At 41.3% G+C, this 23,923-nt stretch overlaps 1 protein-coding gene across 9 annotated transcripts in view; it reads right to left on the bottom strand.

Annotated features, from left to right (window-relative positions):
• Positions 1-23,923, bottom strand: part of hdac4 (histone deacetylase 4) — a 481,405-nt gene that overhangs the window by 386,758 nt on the left and 70,724 nt on the right. Inside the window, exon 1 of one of the 9 annotated variants that reach the window (XM_069934294.1) lies at positions 1,889-1,973. The exons of the other annotated variants lie outside the window; for them this stretch is intronic. The gene's annotated coding sequence lies outside the window, so the exon portion shown is untranslated. Of the gene's footprint in view, positions 1-1,888; positions 1,974-23,923 lie in introns of those variants that run through there. 9 annotated transcript variants of the gene reach the window in all.

The following is a 23,923-nucleotide window of genomic DNA, read 5'->3' as shown; positions in this document are numbered from 1 at the left end:
GAGACTAAGTAAAATTTAGTATTAAAATGAATGGCTTTTCTGATTTATGAGTTGGAGGATGCCATTAAGCCCATTGAATCAGTTCCGTCACTTTGCGCAGCAATTCAGTCAGTCCCTTGTTTTTCTCTTTTAGTCAGCTGATTTTTCTACCTTTAAATATTTATCCAATTCCCTTTTGAAAGCGACAAATGAATCAGCAGCTGTCACAATTTCAGGCAGTGCATTCCTTATCATAATTACCGTGTAAAAGTATTTGCTTGTTTGTCCCCTGGACTTTTGCCAATCACTTCAAAACAGTCCTTGAACCATCTGCTACTGCCAACAGCTTCTCTCTATTTATTCTAGCTAAACCTCTCATGATCTTGTCCACCTTGAGCAAATTTCCTCTCAACTGTTCCAAGAATAAGCCAGATTCACCAAACTAACCTTGTAGCTGAAATGCTCTCAATGGAAAGATTTTCATGAATGTTTCCAATCCATTGAGATTGCAATAATCCTTTACTGCATGTTTTCTAGGGCCTTCAAATCCCCCTTGAATTTTTACACAATTGCAAGCAAGATTCTGGCTGTTGACTAACCAGGACATTTTATATTCTCAATATTCCATAAAATGGTGTTCTTACAAGTCTGTATGAAATGCATCAATTGATCTTCCCTCATTTTTCGAGCTAAAAAAGTGCAATATTTTGCATTTTTCTCTGCATTAAAATTCCATTAAATTTCTTATGCCTGCTCAATATTTACACATTTCCTGGCGTGCTACTTGCAAATGTTATCCAGCACTCCAATGTCAAAATTATTAATCTATCATGAATCCAACTCAAAATCCTTATGACACATCATCTTATTTTCCTCTAGTTTTTTAAAAGCACCATTTTTTAAAAAACATCATGCAGCATCTCCAGGCCAATTTATTGTTGACGGATCATTTCATTCCATGAGCATTAATTTTCCAAACCAGCCTTTTATATGAGACATTGTAAAGGGATTTACTTGAGAATACTATTGGGTAGAAAACACAAGAATACATGGATTTTATTTAAATAAATCTTGGTGTTCAGAGAAACCTGGATGTTCTTGTACAAGAATCTTTGAAAATTAGCAAAATGGTGCAGCAAGCTTTTTCGAAGGCCTTTCACTCCCAAGCACAGACAGCATGATTAACACAGCAGTTAGTGCAATACTATTTCAGCACCAGCCATTGGAACCAGGTGTTGAATCCTGAGCTGTCTGCAAGGAATTTGTACGTTCTCCCCATGTTTGCATGGGTTTTCCCTGGGGGCTCTGGTTTCATCCCACCCTTCAAAATATACCAGGGGTGTAGGTCAATCAGGTGTAATGGGTGCATGCTCTCATGGGTTAAAAGGGCCTGTTAACATGCTGTATGTCTAAATTTAAATTTTTTAAAAGTGTACAAGTTTCAGCTTGTCAAAACAACTGTGATTTGATTTTTAATTTAGTGCATCTTTAAAAGAGATTGAAAATGCTCGATCTTCTCATCAAATAATGGCACCAGGCAGCTTGTGGCAACCACTGAAGCAACAGTGTGGTCAGCACAATTTCCCATGTTCCTGCCCTTGGCTCTGGCCACCAATGTATCCATATCCCTCCCACTGGTGTTTTCGAACACAAGACTTGCTTCAGCTACACACTTGTTCTGCACTCTGATACTTGACTTATATTATGACCAATATAGTTGTTACTTTAACTTACCAACAAAAACCACAGGTTATTACAGGACTTGGGAAGTCACATACATTGGAATAAGATGCAATGTAGATATAACCTTATATATTTGTGATTGAACATAATAATGTTATTAATAACATATAATATGTTATTATTATGTTCACAGCCACATATCATCTATTGATGTTTCTTAACTTACCAATTCTTAACTTGCCAATTCAACATTTCAAATGCAATTCATCTCATAGGAAGCAGGATTCTTTAAACCACACAAAAGTGCTCTGGAGGACTGTGTGATGTTTATCAACAGTTCCAGTAATATGCAGCCAATCCTATGAGTACGAGATCCACAGATAGCAATTCAGCATATAAGAACACAGTGTACTCAAAATACAGGAAGTACAATGCAGATTCACCAGATTAAGTTCTGGGAGATGGAAGGGGAGAAATGTCATTAAAGGAAAGGTCAGAGTATACACTCCATTTTGGAGGTGAACAGCACAAGAACTTATTGTCATAAACACACCATGAAATTTGTTGTTTTGCAGCAGCATCACAGGTGAAAAATTACATTCTAAAAAATATAAATCAGTACAAAAATAAAAGAAAGTGAGGTATTGCCTGTGGTTCATGGTCCATTCAGAAATCTGACAGTGATGCAAGTTGTCAGAATATTCTCCACAGTACACCTGCAGAAATTTGCAGAAGTCTTTGGTGACATACCAAATATCAAACTCCTCACGAAGTATAGCCGCTGGCGACTATTGTGACTGCATCAACATGGAGCCCAAGGATAGGTTTTCGGAGATGGTGACACCCATGATGTTGAAGTTCTTAACCCATTCCACTGCTGACCTCTCAAATAAGGACTGGCTTGTGTTCTCCTAATTTTCCCCTCCTGAAGTCCTGAGTTTTACTAATGTTGAGTGTAAGGTTGTTGTTGTGACATCACTAAACCAGCTTATCTACCTTACTCCTGGACGCTTCCTCATTGTCACCTTTGATCCTACCAATAACTATGGAATCATCGACAAATTTGTAGATGGCATTTGTATTATGCTTAGCCACACAGCATTGAAGGATTTTTTACACAGAAATCCTGCAATATTGCTGTAAAGAAGACCCAGCATTAAGCCACCTTTAAACTGAACCGAACAAACCCAGATTAATGCCAGGTCAGTGTGTCTTTTTTACACAGCAAGACAGCATTTTGGAAGAAAAATAGGCAGGACGTGTAACACCACAGTGTCAGCGTCTAGTGTCATGTATAACATACCGTATTTGTCAGCATGTTGAACCCACTTTTTTTTTAAACCAAAAATTGGCTCAAAAGTAATCCCCCGGTCTTGTAAGCAAAGTTGAAATTAGAGAGATAATGGTGAGTAGCGCCAAAAGGTATCGTCGCTGTGTGGCTCACTAGCATCACCACCATCTATTGTTGGGGGCTGGTGGCAGGCTGTCGGGAGACTCTCCTGGTGGTCCACTGTCAGTCCCAGCATTGGTCATAATTGTGTTGAGAAAGTGACAGGTTCAAGAGAGATGTGTCTAGACACAAGGGTTTGCAATCAAACATTATTTTTATTAACACACAACAATTAATAGAAGAGCATGGGAAAATTGTAGTGGGAATAAAACACATGCATGCACAATTTATAAAAAAGCGTGAGAAAACCTACTGCAAGTATTGATCTATGGCAGTGGATTTCAAATGTTTTTTTTATACTTACTTATTACCTTAAGCAATCTCTCTGCCATAGGTGCTCTGTGATTAGTAAAGGATTACTTAGGTGGTATGTGAGTGGGAAGGGAAGGTTGAAAACCACTGCTCTAGACCCAATTGTTACTGAAATATTTTGCTTGAGAAAAATTGTTATTGGCCCATTTCCTATGGAGTTATGAAACCATCCACAATTAAAACAGTGGTTTTCAAACCTTTTTCTTTCCACTCACATACCACCTTAAGTAATCTCTTAATAATCACCACTATCTATCATTGGGGGCTGGTGACAGATAATGGAAGACAACATTGGGGGCTCAGACTGTTCAAACTGAGGACACACTCACAGACCAGCTTGCTCACAGCACCAGGTGACTAGAACCACCTGGGGACAGCTGAGAGCAAAGCGGTGGGATCAGTGTGGGGGCTCGTTTTTAATCACAATGCCACTCCCTAACACTAATCTCCTCTTCCTTAATATCTGAAGGTCTGTCAGTGACTGTATGAATACATTCAGTAACTGAGCATTCACACTCTGCTGTAGTGTTCCAGAATCAGTACCCTTTGATACGTACTTTTTAATCTTATTCATAAATGAGCAAGCTTTATTTTAAAAGACCAACAGCCACCCCACTTATGTCCTGTCAAAACCATGAATTATGTACTTATGAATTAAATCATCTCGCATTCTCCTCCCAGCAGCACATCAGTGGTTCACCCACCTAACAAAACAGTGAGTATAATGGAGGATGCATCTCTATTTCACCACCAGCTCATTTAATCTCTAGCTCATTTCAGACATCTGAAATGCTTAAACATCTAAGATGGGTTCATCCCCAAGTGCCTGCCAGTCAGGTATTCCCACTGTCAGCCAGATTGACTCTGCCTTTTACTTTTGCTGGCCACTGGAAGAGCGGGACAGACAATTATTAAAAAGATTTTTCCCGCTGTCCTACTTGCATGTTTTTTTTCAAGTTTTAAATGCTTATCCATAAACATACCAAAAAATATACATGGTACACATACTTTCCCAAGTTGGTCACAGAATGCCAGATTGCCCTTTTCTACAGATGGCATTCCAGTGCTGGGGAAAAGCCGGGACTGGAATGACAACCACCCCCCCCCCCCCCCCCCCATTTTATGTTGGTGCTTTTTACACAGGTGCGCCTGTGTCGATTGTCACTGAGGAGACGTTATTTTTGATTTGTATTGATTGTGGTCTTCCAATGAAAAAGTAATCCAGTTGCAGATGGAGGTGGAGGGGCGAGTGCTACTGGGTGTTAATCATTTATGGCTTTTACACAGCTGCTGCATAATGGGAAATTTCAAAAATTTCCACAACAGGATGCGTAAAAAGTTTGGAACAGGAATGAGCGACTCATTCCTGTTCCACAATTTTTCCAGCATTAGCCCTAGACATTTTTGCAGACTACCTGCAATCTAAACTGAACTGCAACAATGGGCTAAAAGGACGAGGTCAATGCTGTGACACTGCAACTTATATTTTAGTGTAGCCATCCTTCCTGTTTGAACAGCCACCTTGGAGGGCAAGTGTGAAAATTTTCAACAGGAAATTATCGTGACAGTTGTTTAAAAACCATAATTGAGGAAGTTCACTCTGCTCTTCTTTGCCACTGGTATAATTGACGCCCTCAAAGCAGGTGGGAAAAATTGAAAGTGATCTAATTGAAACAGAAAAAAAGCTTGTAAGGGATGATGCGGGGATAGTATTTCCCTTAACCGTGGTGGACAGAATGGAGACTGTCTCAAAATAAAGAGTGGAGGGCAATTCAGAAGGTCAGAGGAGAAGAAACTTCTTCAGTTTGTTGGTAGTGAATCCTTTTGTTACCCAAGATGTAAAGGTTCAATCACCACACATATTTAAATTGTTTATTGTCATAGGCACAGAGATATAATGCAATGTTCAGTTGAGTTCAAAACAAGCAGCTCATTTAAAAAAATACAAATTGTTAGATTTTTGAATATTAGATGAATTAAAGAATAGAGATACAAGAAATTAGGACCAAAGTAAAAGATGTAAGAGTGGCCAAATGGCTTACTTTATTTATTACTCTCTTATGTGAAAAGCTTTCTGACAATCCAGATATATAGATATATATATATCTTGCAATACATAAAAGTACTGGAGAAACTCAGCAGGTCATGCAGCATCTAAAGGAAGCAAAGGAAGCAACCAAGATTCTGGCCTCATCCCTTCATCAAGGTATGATCAAAAAAGCAGGCAGGCATCCTGAATAAAAAGGTGGGGGCAGAAGAGAGGAGGGTAAATGGGGCAGGGGGAGGAGCATAGACCAACAGGCAAGAGGTGGACATGGGTGGGAGGATAGGAGAAAAAAAAAGCTGAGAAAAGATCGGAGAAGTGGGGTAGCTCTCTGAATGGTGAAGAAAGGACGCAGGGTACTGGAGGTAAGACAGATAGGGAAATAGAAAATCAGGGGAAGTGGAAACTGGAGAAGTTGACAGTAATCTCACCTGGTAGGAGTGTGTGTGCCTCGATGGAATATTAGACGTTGTTCCTCCAAGTAGGAGGTGCCTTATTTTGGCAGAGCACGAGCCCATGAATAGATATGCTGATGTAGGAACGGGGAATGGAATTAAAATGGTTGTCCACTGGGAAGTCAATTTTATTGCAGCAGACAGAGCGAAGATACTCAATGAGTGATCTCCCAGTCTGCGTCCATTCTCTCTGATGTAGAGGAGGCCACAACAGGGGCACTGTATGCAGTAGATGACCCCTGCAGATTCACAAGTGTTGTTTGGGCCCTGAATGGTAGTGACGGAGAAGGTGTGAGCACGTGTAGCATTTATTGTGGTCACAGGGGTGGGTACTAAGGGGACAAATGGTGGGAGCAGATGAGTAGACGAGGGAGTCCCAGAGGGGACAGACCCTGTGGAATATGGAGAGAAGAGCAGTCTGGTAGTGGGATCACGTTGTAGGTGATGGAAATTGCAGAATATTTTGGATATGGAAGCAAGTAAATGAAGACAAGGGAAATCCTGTCCTTGTTGCATCCTGGAGCAGTGGAATCCAAGGCACATGTGTAGAAAATAGAGGAGATGCAGGTAAGGGTTGAATTCATGGCAGTAGAGGGGAAGCCACGTATTTTGAAGGACAGCTCTGAAGTTCTGGAATCGAAGACTCATTCTGGGAGCAGATGCAATGGAGAATTCAGAGAAGAGAATCCTCACAGGGGACAGAGTATGAAGAGGTGTAGTCAAGGTAACTGTGGGAGTTCATGACTTTGTAGAAAATGTCTGTAGAGTTTGTCTCCTGAGATGGAGGGAGAGATATGCCAGAGATGGACCAAGTACATTTGAGGTTGGAGTGAAAGTTACAATTTTATGGTTGAGGGCTGCTCGGTTTGTGTAGTAGTAAGCATGATACTGTTACAGTGCCAGTGAGCTTGGTTCAAATCCAGCACTGTCTTTAAAGAGTTTGTATATTCTCCCTGTGACTGCGTGGGTTTTCTCCCACCCTTCAAAATGGCTGGGGGTTGTCGGTCAATTATGTGTCACTGGGCAGCATGGGCTCATGGGCTGGAAAAGCCTATTATCATGCTGTATGTCCAAATTAAAAATTTAGCAGCACAGTGGATACAGTTGATGAGCTCACTGTGGGTGCATAACGCAACACTAATATACCTCTCAATGCAGCAGAGGAAGAGTCGAGGAACCTTGCCCATCAATGTTTGAAGCATGAATTGCTTTTCTTTGCCAACAAAAAGGCAAGTATATAGGGGACCCATGGATACACCTTTGACATGGAGGTGGAGGATTGGGTAGGTCAAAGAGGGAATATGGAGGTGAAGGGCTGAGGAGGTGAGAAGGGAATAAACATTAACACCATGACCTTTATCATCCCTTGTGACCTAATTGGAAATGATTAACAATGTAAGAAATCCAAATGAGTGTTTGTTCTTTTGTTTATTCAAGTTTATTGTCACATGCACCAAGATCCAGTGATTGAGATTATTTTGCCAATTAGACATCTCACATGTAGTACAGTGCAACTCCAATTATCCAAAATTGGATTCTCTAAAATCCTCATTTATCTGAATTTTTTTTTGGAGTCGAATTGACCTCACAGATTGAAAAAAAATCACTCAACATGAAATGAGAATGATGATTGTCCTCGTTTTGGGTAACTCCCTCCCCTCTCTTTCCATTTCTTCTTTACCTTCCCCTGTTGACTTTCTCTCCAACTCTCCCTCTCAAACTGGTTACCACTGACTCTTAGCCGTAAGCAGTCAGAAGAATCCCTTGTCCCAGCGTCATCAAGGAGAGCAGCCTCTGGGAGGGAGACAAGAGCAGGCACCTCAGGCTCCTGGGCAGGAACAGAGACATCGGGCTCCAAGGCAGGAATGGGGCCTCAGTGGGGAGATGTCAGTGATCGGTGGCAGTCAGCATTTTTTTGGTGAGAACTAAACATTATTTTAATGCTTAAAAAGCTTTCCCTTGTTGTTTAAACACTTACAAGTGATTTGCTGTTGCTACTGGGCTGTGTTTAAAAAATGACCAGTTATCCGAAAAAAACATTTATCCGACATAGGCCTGGACCCAACCAAAATAAAGAGTTATTTAGAAAGATCAATTGACACAGAGCGAAGACTGCATAACTTTACTATTTTGAGGTTAATTTGCGAGTTTTAATAATGGCAAGAAAGAAATTGTTCTTGGATCTGATGGCGTATGATAGAACCAAAAAGGTTTGAATTCACAACATATTTTTACTTTCAGCTTTGCAGTTTTTTTCCATGCTTTCAAAATGATGCAATTATTATTTTATACAGATATACAATGGCAGACTTACAATTTTCCAAAGTTATGATGGTTCGAATCGTACTGAACTAATTTTCAGCGTCTTCTGACAGTGCCAAATCAGTCTGTACACTGGTTCCACTGCCCTGCTCTCTCCCAACAGCCCCATGTCAGTCAATCCCCACACTGATCCCACTGCCCTTTATTGACAAAATTTTTTTGACATCCGATAGGAGTGCTGGAATATAAGTAAGTTGAGGACTACCTGTGCAGATGCTTGGTCAACAGGCAAGAATTTACATACTGAAATTGAGGAACAGGTTTCCTTCCATTTGTGAAGCATTAAAGAACTTGAGAAATTTTCTTGCATATTGGTGAAATAATAATTTACCATGTGATTAGGTTTTATGAAATATGTTACATAAATTTGTTATCCTAATGCAAAAGCAAATAAAATTAGATTGTCAGAACAGAAAAAATGTATTCCAATTATACCCCAGATTGAATTTGCTAGAACACAAAATTACATTCAGTGTGACATTATTGAAATAAAGAATGTTTTCTTTCAAATGTAAAGATTATTACAACTTACAAGAGCAAAGATCAAAGTCATTTATCTGTGCAACTAAAGTCCTGCAACACAAAGCTGCAAAAAAAAATACAAGGAAATCTGAAATAACTAATTGTATTTTTACAACATGGAAGAGAAACACAGTTCTAAAATAACTCTGAATACTAACTCTTTCTTTAATCAATGGGACTAAGCCTCAGCCATGTGTTGCTCAAGGCATTGGTAAAGACTTTATTTGGTGGGGGAGGGTGATCAGTGGGAATAAAAGAAAGGCTTTTCAAATCCTAAAGGCAAACTCCACACTGCTGAATATCTATTCTGCATTCTTAAATCAACTTTACCAAATAAATAGTTGCGTAAAAATCTTAATACTAAAATGATTAGCACAAATCTTTTCAGAGTGTAAATTCTTCCCCAACATGTTTTTTTTTCAAACCAGGGGTAGAGTGACTGTGTTCATTTCTCTCTATGTGAGTGCTAAGTGATTTTTTTCAGCTGCATATCCCATCAGCTGTGGTCTGTACAAGAGAACAGTTCTTACTTGTTGGCAGCTCTTTAAGGGGAAAAAGGTTTTAAACTAGTACTTGGGGACAGATGTCTAAGTATTAGAACAGCTGGGGGCCAATACTTTTAATTCAATTAAGAGACTTGAAGATTCACAGAGATTTATTTAGGCATGAGAAAGTGGAAACTGTGTACATAAAATAATTGTTCACCATCCTCCCCCAGACGGCAACCAATAACAATTTAACAAGCTTAGTCCACAGAACTTCAATTGTAATGATGTTAAAACCACGCCCTGTAATTAAACCAAATAAAGCATTGTGCTGTTTCTATAACCTGATCTATCAAAAGAAATTTTTACATTTGACTTTGGACATATTCATAAAAGAAACAGATTAAATAATTAAAATACACAAAGAAACAAACAATCAAAGGCCAAACAATACCACTTCCAATGTTAAAAAATACAACCCTTTCGTCCCTTCTCCAGGTCCTTTCTGCTTTTATATACTTAATATCACCCTCTTTTAATCTTGCATCTAGATAAAGTGTCCTGACCCAAAACATCAACTTGTAGTGACTGCTGCTGCAACACTATGAAATGAAGAGACATCCACACAGTACAAGGATGAACCAAAAATTGACTTTATTATCTGAATTCACCATGTTGCCCTGCGGGGAACGCGCCGGCTTCTGGAAGTGATGTCAGCGCGTCAATGTGTCACTCCTCGGCTGGCGGTGGGCCACACAGAAATGAGGAGGGTTCCTTTAGCTTGCATGTGGCATCAACCATGGGCTTCTTTTCAGTAGTGAAAGAGGGCCTGCGCCATCTTGAGATGGCAGACAGTTGCAGCGATTCAGCCAGTCCATCCACGCGGTTGCTCGGCCCACTACAAACTGACCATCTCTTCCCATGTATGCTGCTTGCTGGTCAAGATCAAGATTACCAAGACGAGGCTTGTCCTAGTTTAAAAAATAAATCTTTCTCAAGATTATCCAGGTGACAAATATGAATGGAGGAGGCAGGGCTGGAGCTGAGATGAAGAATATAGCAGTTGCAAGGAACCTTGAATGGAAGAGAATACTAGTATGGGATAGAGAGTAGAACAGATGGAGGAAAAAAAAACTGTATTAATGTTGAACAAATTATGAGAAGCTGGAGGAACTGCGTCAAACAGCAACTATAGGCAGAAGTGGCCCGTCAACATTTCAAGTCAGTTCCCTTTATCAAGATTACAGTAATAAGGGGATGATATAGGAATCATAAATAAAAGGGAAAAAAGCTGAAGAGTGGCCAAATGATGAAAGAATATAGAAATTAATGTTGTTGGTGTGGATAACCTTACACCAAGTTCTGGCTAGTTCAAACACAAACAGTAAAGGATGATTATTTAAAAATCACTGAATTCAGGTGTCATATCCTGAGAGTTGCTGAGCATCAGATGAAACAGGAGATGTGTCCCTAGAACTTTTATTTGATTTCCAATAGAAGAATGCAAAATGTCAGAGTGAAAGTAGGATGAGGAATTAAAATAATAAACCTCCAGAGGAACTCAGTGGGTCAAGCAGCATCCATGGGAGGGAACAAGGTTTTTGACATTTCAGGTTGAGACTCTGCATCTGGGCTGAGACCAGAGATATACAAGGCAAACAAACTACTTCATGCTGGATAGTGTGGGGCTGCTTGAATGTTTTTGGGCAGCTCTTGGACTGTACCCCTTTGAGTTCAGAAGAATGAGGGGAAACTTCATGGAAGCATTTTGAATGATGAAAGGCCTGGACAGAGTAGATGTGGTAAGGTTGCTTCCCATGGTAGGTGAATCTAGGACAAGAGGGCACAACTTCAGGATCAAAGGGCATCCATTTAAAACGGAGATGCAGAGGAATTTCTTTAGCCAGAGTCGTGAACCTCTAGAATTTGCTAATATAGGTGGTCCTGGAGGCCAAGTCGTTGGGTGTATTTAAGGCAGTGATTGATAGGTAAACAAATAGACAGTATCAAAGATTATGGGGAGATGGCAGGAGAATGGGGCTGAGTGGGAGAATGGATTAGCTTATCAGGACTCAATGGACTCCTTCTGCTCCTATATCTTATGGTCATCCAGGTAAATGGAGAATATTCTATCAAAATTTCTTACTTTTCAGAATAATGAGGAGAGTGGGAGGGCCAGTGGGTGATAGATGGACAAAGCCAGAGTGAAGGATGATGGGCAGATAGAGCCAGGTGGGTGAGGGGGAAGAGGAGGAATTGTGAAACAAATTGAAGTGGGTGATAGGTGGAAGGACACAAGGGAAAAAGGGAGGTGAAGATGTTATTAAAGTGACAAACTTTAATAAGCTCACGATCACCCTTTCCTGCTGAACAAAGGCATTCTGAACAAAGGTCACCCAGTAGGATTTTGATGTCTCCAATACAAGAGTTCAACATGTCACAAGCACGGGATGCTGTCACTAATTTGGAAGAAGAGCAAGTGAATTATTATTTACTTGAACTAGTAAAAGTGTTGCGTCTCCTGAAGTTGCAGAAGAGAGGCAGTGAAAAGGAGAGTAGTGAATAAAGATGGATGAGGAAACCAGAGAAACTTAATTCTGCTAAATGCTCACGAGAAGGTGTTGAGGAGCTGCCTTCTTATCTGTTGCAGTCCTCCTGTTGGGTAGGAAGCATCAGGAGGCAGACACATCAGTGAAGACCAACCGTAGATTTCTCAAAACAGGATGTTGTGCAATTTAGAGGAAAACCTGCAGGTGGTGGCGTTTTCATGTATCTGCAGCTCTTCCTTCTTGACATGGAAATTTTTGGTTTCAGCTCTGTCAAGGTGAGCAACTACAACTCTTATCAACGAAAAATGTCTAGTGAACTGCAAATGGAAAGCATTCTATCACATTTCTTGAATTCTGCCTTGCAGATGGTGGATAGTCCTTATGGTATCAGAAGGGGGGAGTCTCTCAGTACACATCAACTTCTGTAGGCAGCATATTTATGTTGCAGTTGAGTCTCAGATTGTTAATAATACACTCCGTGATCACACTGCCATTGAATATCAAATATAGTTTGAAAGATTCTATTGTTGGGCATGGTCATTACAAGACAGTTGCATGTGTTGTTGATGTTGGCGATGCATCAGCCTATGTCCAAGTGTTACTTTGGTCTTACTGCATCCTTGTATGGGCAGTCTCGTTTTCTGAGGATTTGACAATATATTCCTGTTGATGACAATGCAGTTCTGTCTTCCACTCTTTCCAAATCCTTGGGCCTCAACTCCCAATCTGTTATCCAAACACAAAACCTCACCTAGGTGCTCCCATCTCCAACTTTGTCCACAAACCAATGGGGCACAGCCCAAACCTACATAGATCTTCATTCACTTGCATTTCTTCTAGTGCAACAGGGAGGGGTGGGGGGGGGGGGGCACAGCACATTTATAGGGGGGGGGGGGATGGACTGAAATCATAAAATAGGTTTTTTTGTAATCAGTTGGTGAGAAAAATAGATGAAACCAACTAAATTTGACTACTTCAGAAGAAAGGCGCGCCATAAACTATTACCAGAGTCTTAAGTGTGCCATAGCCAGAAAAAGTTTGAGAATGGTTGCAGTGTATTCCTAAAATTACAGGGTCAATATTTTCCTTTATGTCATTAATCTCAATGGATCCATCTTCTACATTGCCTTTAAATCTATTAGGGTAGACTTCAGCTGCTGGAAATTGATGGAATGGCTTAGCTGGGGGTGGGGGGGAGGTGGGAAAGAGAGGTAAAATGATCAGCAAGCAATAGTCAGTGTTCATGATGTCAGAGGGCAGCGGTGTGCCTTACAACTTGATGCAACAGACCTTAAGTTTCCAAATATATCATGCTCCCTCAAATCCAAGTGGTATCTAGCAAGTGATAGCCATCCCATGCTTTAAAAAAAAATCACACACAAGGCATCTTAGAAGTGGACAAGAAGAAAGTAATTTTTGTCTTCAAAGGACTGCTAATAATGATGAGGAGCATCAAGGTACAATTATTGAACAAGAGTGTTTAATTCTCAATGCTTATGGATATCAATTTTATAAGAGCCTCTTAACTCAGAGAACCAAATTTCCAATTGTCAAGGGAGGTCACTCTCACCTCCCTTCTGAAAATTAATGTGGGTCAAACATAGTTTCTACTTGATCATTTATATTTGTAAAACCAGAAGTTCAGTTGTTCTCTGAAATATTCCATATATTTGAGCCCATTCCGCAGCACAAGAAAATTGTGGTGAAATATTAACATTATCTTCTGAAGGTGCTTGCAGTGCTAGCAAAGAATCAAAAACTCTGTAATTATTTGGCTTAGCGCATGTGTATTTTTAAAAAATAGTCAGTAAATATTTTTATACAATGTGGAAGTTTGGAAAGATGAAGTTGACACACTACTTGTTATTGAGGGTACTTACACCACAATGGAATTGATAAATCATTGTGGTTTATATTTCTGCTCAGTAGTTCTTTGTGAACAATACTAAATTCATTCCTCCAACCCACAATTACATCAGCAAGCTGTTAAACCGGCCCACTGATAACCAATCCATTTTTATTCAAGTTCATACTGGTCTACGTCCTCAAAAATGTGAAAGAAAAGCCACATTAATCAGACAGCCTAATCACAATTTCTATCATCTCCAGAGTTCAGAAAAGGATATAGGCAACAATTTTTGAGAAAGCAAGCAATCATTTAAGTTTCTCCTGACTATAAAATCTTAATTAAATCTGACTTTTTATTTCTCTTAAGTATTAGTCCTTCAGAGTTGGCATATTAAATGGAATTAAAAGACAGGAAAAACAAAAGACACAGTGCAACAAATAAAGAGAAGTAGAGGAATCCCTCGTCCCAAACATCCTTCAACTCACATAATAGTTTTTAAGTAAAGGGGCAGTGTCAAAAATCAGTACACCAGTGGATGGACTATTCAAATTAATAGAAACCCTCACAAACAAGAAGTCCCAAAGTTTATTCATTTTCTAAGTTAGTTGATCTCAGTAAAGGAGCATTTTAAACATCTAAATGCACAGGTGCATTTTTTGGTTCGAAAACTAAAGTCCAGTGCAGTGTTTGTGCTACAAGTACAGGTGGGAATACATTTTTTTAAATTATTTGTTTAAAACCACATAATTAAAGATATTTTTTAAAATATACAAATACATGTGGCATATAAAGAAAAAGGTTAAGAAAGCCCTCCCCCCTCCATCCCCCATCAAAAGAAGAAAAAAAAGAGTAAGAACGGGACAAGAGACCTATTAAGTCTCTTATAATATACTGAAACCTTAAAGAAAAGAGAATGTCAGACTTCATTTAAATATTAACGCCCATATTTTGTAAATAAAGGCTCCATATCTTCCAAGATATAATATTTGTCTTAAATTATAAGTAATTTTCTCAAGTGGTATACAACTCCGGACTTCAGCATGCCATCTTTCTCTACCCAGATCTATATCAGACCTCCAAGTTATGGCAATATATTTTCTTGCTATTGTTGAAGCCATTTGAATGACTTTCTTTTGATACATATTCAATTGAACTTGGGTTCAATATTCTTAATATCACTCAATAAAAATAATACTGGATCCTGTGGGAATTTAATCCCCATTATTCATTCTAACAGTTTACCCATTTCTAACCAAAATGGTTTAACTTTAGGACACTGCCAAGTAAAATGCAAAAAATGTTCCAATTTCCTGTCCACATTTAAAACATAAATCCAAAAGAGTTTGATTCTATTTTTTTAACATTGTATGGTGTTAAATATAATTGATATACAAGTGCAGGTGTGAGTACTGACAGGCAATAGTACAGTTGTGATCTGCCTGGGCTCATAAAAATGAATAGACATTCATCCAAGGTTTACAAGAGCTGCCCATACTTGCAGCATTAGGGTCTCTGAGTGAAGATGAAAACTGGAAAAATTCAGACATTCACATTGCATCACAATGGTGATAATGAGTTTTATGTCAAATACACAAGTACAAATGTACTGCATGCATCAATTCTTTATTTTTGCAGCCAAACAGATACTTTTGTGAAAAAAAATCAATAGTATACATTAAATTATCCAGTTCAGAAAGAGGCAATATAAAAGGTAGATAACAAATATTCACAGTTAAAGTGCATCCAAGAAAAAAAATGTGGCATTTCAATACCTTAGACAATTCTTTTATGGAGATGGAGTGATTTATGATTAGAATGGAAGAGGAGGTTTCAGAGCCTAAAAGCCTTTGGGAGTAAAAAGAACTATTCTTGAACTTAGAAGTTCTAGACTTTAAGCTTCTGGACCTTCTCCCCAAAGGTAACATGAAGAGGTTGCTGGGAGCACTTTTAGATATTGGCTGCAACCTCACAGACACACATCTTCAATGGATGGGAGATGAGAATCTGTGATGGAGTTGGCTGTCACACATACACACTTCTTCAATGGATGGGAGATGAGAATCTGTGATGGAGTTGGTTGCACCTCACAGACACACATTTTCAATGGATAGGAGATGAGAATCTGTGATGGAGTTGGCTGTCACATATACACACATCTTCAATGGATGGGAGATGAGAATCTGTGGTGGAGTTGGCTGTTTGCTACTCACTGCAGCCTTCGGAGTTCCTGGGCCCTCAGATGCAAGCAGTCCGAATGAACTCATGATCAAGTGATAACAACAGTTTTATTGCGTGAATCTTTTTTTGAAGTTCACCCATTTGTTTCCAGCATCAATATGTACTGGTAATTAAAACCTAATTTATTTTCTTGAAAAAGCAAACACTGCTTTAAGAATTTTTTTTTTTGTTCCTCAGAACATCATAGATTAAGTGTATACAGTGAGCAAACTGGCAAGTTTATACCAAACCAAAGAACAACTAAATTCTGATGAAAGATCACCAAAAAATATTTCTCCAAGTGTGATGTCTCAATTACTGAGTATTTCAAACACTGATTTATTTCAAGAATCAAATAGTATGAGAGTAAGAAGCAGCACAGTCACTAGCCCCATTTTATACAGAGTGGTTTTCATCTACCTTTCGAGCTCTGTGTAAAAAAAAAATTGAAGGCGGATCCAAACTTACCTATCTTCGATCCTCCAAGATGAGGTACTCTCAGCTGTAGAGTGTATTTGACTTATGGAGCCGGAATTTTTCGGTTTTGTATGACCTCGCAAGCTGACTTCCTAAGGCAGGTCATGTCTATGGGAATACCGCAGTTTTGCAGTATAAAAGGGGCTTCTGTAACTTGTTCCCTCAGCTGCAAGTTGAGTATCTTCCAGTCTACATCCAGTCTCCCCAATCTACAGGACGCCTCATCGGGAGCATGTTTTATAAAAGATGTTTAGATAATTTATCTCCCAAAATGAGGAGAGTTCAAGAAAGAGGAGAGTTGCCAGAGATGGGCCAAGTGAATTTAAATGGGCCAGTGTAGCGGCAGCTACACTGCTAACTGAAGGATCGCACAAACAGATGGCTTGAGTTCAGTGAGCAAAAACTGATTTATTGCAGATTGCCTGGCTGGTCTTATATTCCCAGCCTGGACCTTGCTGAGAACCGTGCTGCGGGGCCCCGATTTCACCGGGAAATCACGTGGGTCCCCAAGTGCGGGCTTCTGAGCCCAATGCTGAGGTCGGGAGGAAACCCCCGATGGCGCTATTTTGACTGGCTGCCCCACCATGTGCGCAACAAGTGGGGCCGGTTTGCCTGCCTAATGGCACACCGCCACACAGCCCTCCCCCCCAGAACCGACGCCAATGTTCTTTTTTGCCGGTGGCCTCGCTTCTTGGGTTGGGCCACAACTACTTGTTCGGTGGGAAGGAGGTGGGCTGGCTTTAACCTGTCCATCGTAAACAGTTCCCTCTTACCACCGATGTCCAGTGTGAAATTGGATCTGAATGCTGGACGACTTTGTATGGCCCTTGGTATGGTCTTTGTAGAGGTGCGGTGGATGGGCCCCGCCTGACAAAAACATACTCTGCGGAGTACAGCTCGCTGGGGACATACGAGACCCGTGTGCTGTGTCTGGGTGGCGGTGTGAAGGAGTCCAACTGGGCACGGAGGTGGGGAAGTAGACCATGCGGTGACTGCTGGGGGTTGTGAGGTGCATTGACGAACACACCAGGTAGGTTAATGGTGCACCGTAGACCAGCTCGGCTGATGACTCCTGTAGGTCTTCTTTGGGTGTCAAGCGGATGCCTAGGAGCACCCAAGGCAGCTCGTCCACCCAGTCAGGGCCAGTGAGACGGGCCATGTGCCAACTTAATGTGGCGGTGCAATCACTTGACTTGCCCATTGGCCTGTGGGCAATAGGCCAATCCCAGTCTGATGGCGAGCTGTGCCCAGTGGTTTGGGGCGTTGAACCTGGCAACCCAACCGTTCAAAAGCACTCGGGAGCAAGAGTCAGTGGAGGCATCTGGCATCGGGATCGCCTCGGGCTACCACTGTGAAAAGGCAACGGTTACCTCGGGAAACGGGCAAGGGTCCGGCCATGTCCACATGTATGTGGCTGAACCGTTCCCGGACGTGTTCAAAATCTTGTACGGGTGCTCTGGTGTGCCTGTGTACCTTGGAAACCTGGCAATGAATGCAGGTTCTGGCCCAGTCCGCAATCTGCTTCCGAAGCCAGTCCCAGATGAAACGTTCTGCCACCGTGCAGACCATGAACCTGATGGAAGGGTGGGAAAGGTCATGGATATGGTGGAAGACTTGCCTGCGCCACTGCTGAGGAACCACTGGTCGCGGAGTGCCCATGGAGATATCGCACAGGACGGTGCCCTCACTGTGAGGAGTCGGGATATCCTGGAACCGCTGACCCGTGATGGCAGTCCTAAAGGCTTGCGTCTCCTCATCGGACTTCTGGTCCCAGGCGAGCTGGTCGAAGTTGAGGCCGGGTGTCAGCACGCAAATGGCCAGTCGTGAGAGTGCGTTGGCGACCATGTTGTCTTTCCCCGCCTTGTGCCGAATGTCGGTGGTGAACCCTGACACAAAGGAGAGGTGACGCTGTTGGCAGGCCGACCAGGGATCTCTCGCCACAGTGAGTGCCTGAGTGAGGGGATTGTGGTCAGTAAAAATGGTGAAAGGCCTCCCCTCCAAGAAATAGCAGAAATGACGCACCGCCAGGTACATGCCTAGGAACTCACGATCGAAAGCGCTATACTTGCGCTCTGGCGGGCGAAGGAGTCGGCTAAAGAATGCCAATGGTTTCCACTGTGCGTTCAACTGCTGATCCAAGAAGGCGCCAACGGCTGTGGCAGAGGCATCGACAGAGATGGCTGTGGCCAGGATGACGCTGATCTGGGCCCCGGTGTCGATGAGGAATCGTCGGCCGCTGACTGTATCCCATAGGTAGAGGAGGCTGTGTTCTTGGCCAGCCGCTGAAGCCATTAACAGCAGCTGGCCTGCTCGTTTCCCTGGAAACACTTCCAAGCCTTGGCTCCCCAGCGCTGGTGGAAGAAGCAGAGGCCTGAAATGGATGACTTGCTTTTGGCTATGCTCTTTGAGGCCCTTGCAGGGACCAGGTGTTCCATTGCAGCACTAGAGGAAGGCTTGGCGTGGTCATGCCCATGACTCGTAACCTGCTGGACTGCTAAGTCCTCAGGAAATCATTCTAGCCATAGCTCCTGAGCCTTTTGAGCGACCTTCCTAGGGTCGACAAAGCTCTCCTGGGACAGTAACGGCCGGATGTCTTCAGGCAGATGGTCGAGGAAGATGCGCTCAAAGACTGGGCAATTGGTGTGATTGCCCATGATCGCGAGCATCTCGTCCATCAACGATTGGGGTTCTGTCCCCTAAGGCATCGAGGCGCAGCATCCGAGCAGCACGCTGGCGCCTGGAGAGGCCGAGGGAGCCGGTGAGCATCCGCTTGATGGTCCCTACTTATCTTCTGCAGGTGAATGCTGAACGAGGTGCAGCACTCGTTTGGCAGTGGCCTGGTCCAGGGCAGCAACCATATGGTAAAACATGGTCGAATCCGATGAGATCTGGCGGAGGTGAAACTGAGCCTCTGCGTGGCTGAACCAGGTCTCCAGCTCCTGAACCCAGAATTCAGGGAGCTTGATGGCTATAGTGTTGATCGAAGGGTCATTCATATGGGTTCAAAGACATATGAACCTGTTGGGGTCACCAATTGTAGCAGCAGCTACACTGATAGCTGAAGGATCGCACAACCAGACGGGTTGAGTTCAGTGAGCAAAAAACTGATTTATTGCAGGCTGCCTGGCTGGTCTTATACTCCCAGCCCGGACCTGGCTGAGAACCGTGCTGGGAAGCCCCCGACATCACGTGGGTTCCCAAGCCCGATGCAGAGGTCGGGAGGAAACCTCCGACGGCGTCATTTTGGCCAGCTGCCCCGCTGCGTGCGTGACAAGCGGGGTCAGTTCGCCTGCCTAATGGCATACTGCCACACCAGAATATTTTAGGTTTCTCCGACAATTCTAAATGCTGGCTAAATCTGGTTTCAATTCCTATCCATTCATTGCAAGGAAGAAAGTGTTACTTTTTAATTAGGTGTTTGCAGTTTGTATATTTGCAATTTATTCAATAGGATTCAAATATTTGTGATTCCTTTGTAATTTAAAATGTTGATTTAAATGTTTATGAATATCTACAATTGGCATAGTAGAACAACACTATTAATAGCCTCCAGTTAGATACTACAATTCTCTTGGCTTCTCCCACAAAGCCAATGTATTTTCCAATATACTATCTCATCCTGAATACTGAGTGTCTGAACCTTTTTGAGCAACCTCCCACTTGTCAAAGTCCTTTCTATAGTTCATTTAAACATCCATGGCCTTTCCCTCATCAACTTTCCTGGTAATCTCCTAAAAATAACTGTAAGATCGGTTGTACATAACTGGCCATGAATAAAGCCATGTTAACTATAGTCCCTGTCTATCCAAATACTTGTATATCCGATCTCTCAGAATACCTTCCAATAACAGCTACTACTGACGACAGGCTCACTGTCTTACAATTTCCCAGATTATTCATGGACTCTTTTTTAAAACAACAGAGCAATATGAGCTCCAATCTTCTAGCACCTCATCCATGGCGAAGGAGGTTTTAAATATATCTGCCAAGGTCCCTGCAAATTTTGCACTAGCCTCCCTCAAGACCCAAGGGAATATCTTGTCAGGCCCTGGGGATTTACCCAACCTTATTTGACTCAAGTTCAAGTACATCGCATCAAATGCTTGTTTGCCTCATTTCTATAGACTGTGTCAGTCTCTTAAGGAAACACAGATGCAAAAAGAACCATTTAAGATCTTCCTGATTTATTCTAGATAACCATTCTGATCTTCAAGAGGGCCAATTCTGTTCCTTCCTATCCTTTTGCTCTAATATACCTGTAGAAGTCCTTTAGATTTTCCTTCATGTTGTCTGCCAAAGCAACCTCATTTTTTCTTGCATTTTTATACTGCTCAAGTACCTTAAATGCTCTTTGAGGCCTATACTTACTATACACCTCTCTCTTTTTCTTAACCAGATCCTTAATATTCCTCAAAAAACAGAGGTTCCCTGTGCTATTTAACTTTCCCTTTAATCCTGATAGGAACTGACAAACTCTGTTCACTCAAATTTTCACCTTTGAAGGCCTCCCACTTACCAAGCACTCCTTCGCCAATAAACAACCTGTCCCAATCCATGTTTACCAGATACTTTCTCGTTTCCTTAAAATTGGCCTTTCTCCATTTCAGAATCTCAACCTAAGGACCAGACCTATCCTTATCATTATTCTCTTGAAACCAATGGCATTATGATCACTGGGTGCAAGGTGTTCCCCTACACACACTTCCATCACTTGCCCTATTGGAAATGTTTAAAATGCTCATTTACTGAGATCAACTAACTTAGAAAATTAATAGACTTTGGGACTTCTGATTTGTGAGGGTTAATACGAAAATGTATAGTCTATCTACTGATGTGCCACAAATACTGATTTTTGACACTGCTCCTTTACTGTATGCGAGTTGAAGATTGTTTTTTTGGGGGGTAAGTGGATTCCTCTACTTCTCTGTATTTGTAGCAATGTGTTTTTTTAATTTTCCTGACTTTTAATTCAGTTTCTAAAATGTCTTCTCTGATGGTGGGGCTGCTAAAGGATAAAGAAGGCCATGTGTCTGGAGGCAGAGGAGGTTCTAAATGAATACTTTGTGTCAGTATTTTCAAGAGAAAATGAAAATCAAAATTGAATAGTACTGTATGGGGATTAAGGAAGTGGAAGTGTTGGATCTTCTTAAAAACATCAAGATTGATAAGACCCAGGAGCCAGCCGCAATATACCCCAGTGAGAGAAGAGACAGCTGGAGCAGTAACTATGATCTTTGAGTCTTCTTTGGCCACAGGGGAAGTGCCAGAGGATCAGAGACTGGAAACTGTAATTCCCTTGTTTAAAAAAGGTAATAGGGAGAATCCTGGAAATTATAGACCAGTGAGTCTTACGTCAGTGGTGTGCAAACTAATGAAGAGGATTCTTAAGGATAGGATCTATGAGCATTTGGAGAAGTACAGCCTACTCAAGGATAGTTAGCATGGCTTTGTGAAGTCTAATTGAGTTTTTTCAAGAGGTAACAAAAGAAAATGATGAGGGTAGGCCAAGGCATTTGTCAAGGTCCCCAACGAGAGACTCATTCAGAAAGTCATGAGGTACAGGATCAGTGGAACCTTGGCTGTGTGGACTTTTTAAAAACTGGCTTGTAGGAAGAAAGCAGAGTAATTGTGGAAGAAAAGTATTCTGCCTAGAGGTCAGTGACTAGTGGAGTGCTACAGGGATCTCTTCTACAGAGATTTGTGAACTCTGCCTGTGCAATCATGGAATTCCATTAGGACATCTATAAGAGGTGGTGTCTCAAGAAACTAACCTCCATCTTCAAGGACCCTCACCACCCAGACCATGCCCTCTTCTCACTGCTACCATCAGGAAGGGAGGTACAGGAGCCTGAAGATGAATGTCAAATAGTATAAAAACAGATTCTTCCCTTCACCCATCAGATTTCTGAATGAACTATGAACTGCAGTCACTACCTCACTTTCTCCTTTGCAGTAATTTATTTATTTTATTTTTAAAAATATAATACAGCATATGGCAATTTTAGATCTGTAATGCTGCCACAAAACAATGAATTTCTTGGCAGGTTCTTGACAATTTTGATTTTTGGCTGGCTGCCTCTGACTAGAGGCATTCCCCAGAGGTTGGTGCTGGGGATGCTACTTTTTAAAAATGTATGCAAATAATTTAAATTATGATTGAGGGCTTTGTGGCCAAGTTTACAGATGATGTGGTTGAAGGGCAGGTAGTGTTGAATAAGAAGGGAGTCTCCAGAGAATATCCAAGTGGGAAGTAAATGGCCAATTACATGCCTTAATTCTCAATAAATGGCAAATATGAGAGAGCTGCTGCCTCTCAGCTCCAGAAATCTGGTTTCAGTTCTTATCTCTGGGTGGCTTGCATGTTCTTTCTGTGACAGCATCAAATAAAATTGGTTGGAGCACTTCTAAATTAAGAATGGACATTTAAGCAATGATCCTCATTCTTGGGCGCTAAATTGCCACAAATATTTCTGCACGAGTTCAAGATTAGACTTAGCAATGAGCTCTCTTCAAAGAGGAGCCTTTTCACATGTTGTATTATGATATATGTTGGAAGGTTATTCAATCTAGGGATCATGAGTGAATAATGCTCACCTAGGTTTCCAAACAAAGAGCAGTGAAGTCAAAATGGTTTCCACTATGACACTTCTTTCTATCCCCATACACACCCCACTTAAAAATAACTGCAAACAAGGTTTTAACCAAGATTTCTGCTTTAAGAAAGGGTGTGGAGGGCAACAAAGTTTGGGAACCTCTGATTTGGATGCAATATTAGAGAGTGATGCCAGCACTCACAGAACCACATCCTAAAAAGCAGACAATTAGACTGGGAAAATAAATTGGCATGCAAAAAGAAATAAAAATCTTGAAAAAGTAACGAAGTCAGCTATCATCCAGAGACAACTGTAGCAAACAGCAATAATCAATTTATTAAACCTCCAGAATTTCCTTGGAAAGAAGAGCTGGGGAATTCCTTGAGCAAACAATGTGCTTGTGCAAACAGTTTTTGCAATGTCATCTATATCATGAGTTGTTCATTGTGAAATTAAATACTATGCAACGTGTACAAACAATCAGTTTTCATCGTAGGAAACCGCTAGTTTATCTTAAATTTAATTTGGATGACACTGGGATTCTCAACTATAAATATGTACTCTTCTCAGCTGAAGCTTCCAGAGGTGAAGGACACTAAGGTTATTCTATTTGAATCTATAGGGACAAATTCTATGAAAAACCAAAATCAAAGAATAGCAAAAGCTGCAAAGTTGAAGTAACAGAAAAAAAATTATGGAAATGTTCAGCAGGTCAAGCAGCACTCAAAACTCTGCATCAGTATCCTCACTGACAACAGGTAAGGCCCCAGATAACCGGAGATTAGCCAGTTGTTCCTTTGTTTGAGAAGGAAAATGGTGATAATCCAGGAAATGATAGCTTTTCTATCATAGATGTGAGGCTTGCTGGTCTATCAGCAAGAATACTTAGAAATAGAATTTCCGTGCATCTGGAAAGGCTTGGCCTGCTTTGGGGCAGTCAGCAAGGCAGGTCATGTCTTGTAATGTTAATTGAATGTTTTTTTTTG

Source organism: Narcine bancroftii, chromosome 4 (genome assembly GCF_036971445.1).
Source record: "Narcine bancroftii isolate sNarBan1 chromosome 4, sNarBan1.hap1, whole genome shotgun sequence".
Classification (NCBI taxonomy): Eukaryota; Metazoa; Chordata; class Chondrichthyes; order Torpediniformes; family Narcinidae; genus Narcine; species Narcine bancroftii.
Note: the sequence above shows the minus strand (reverse complement) of the source record. Positions and strands in the feature narration are given on the sequence as shown.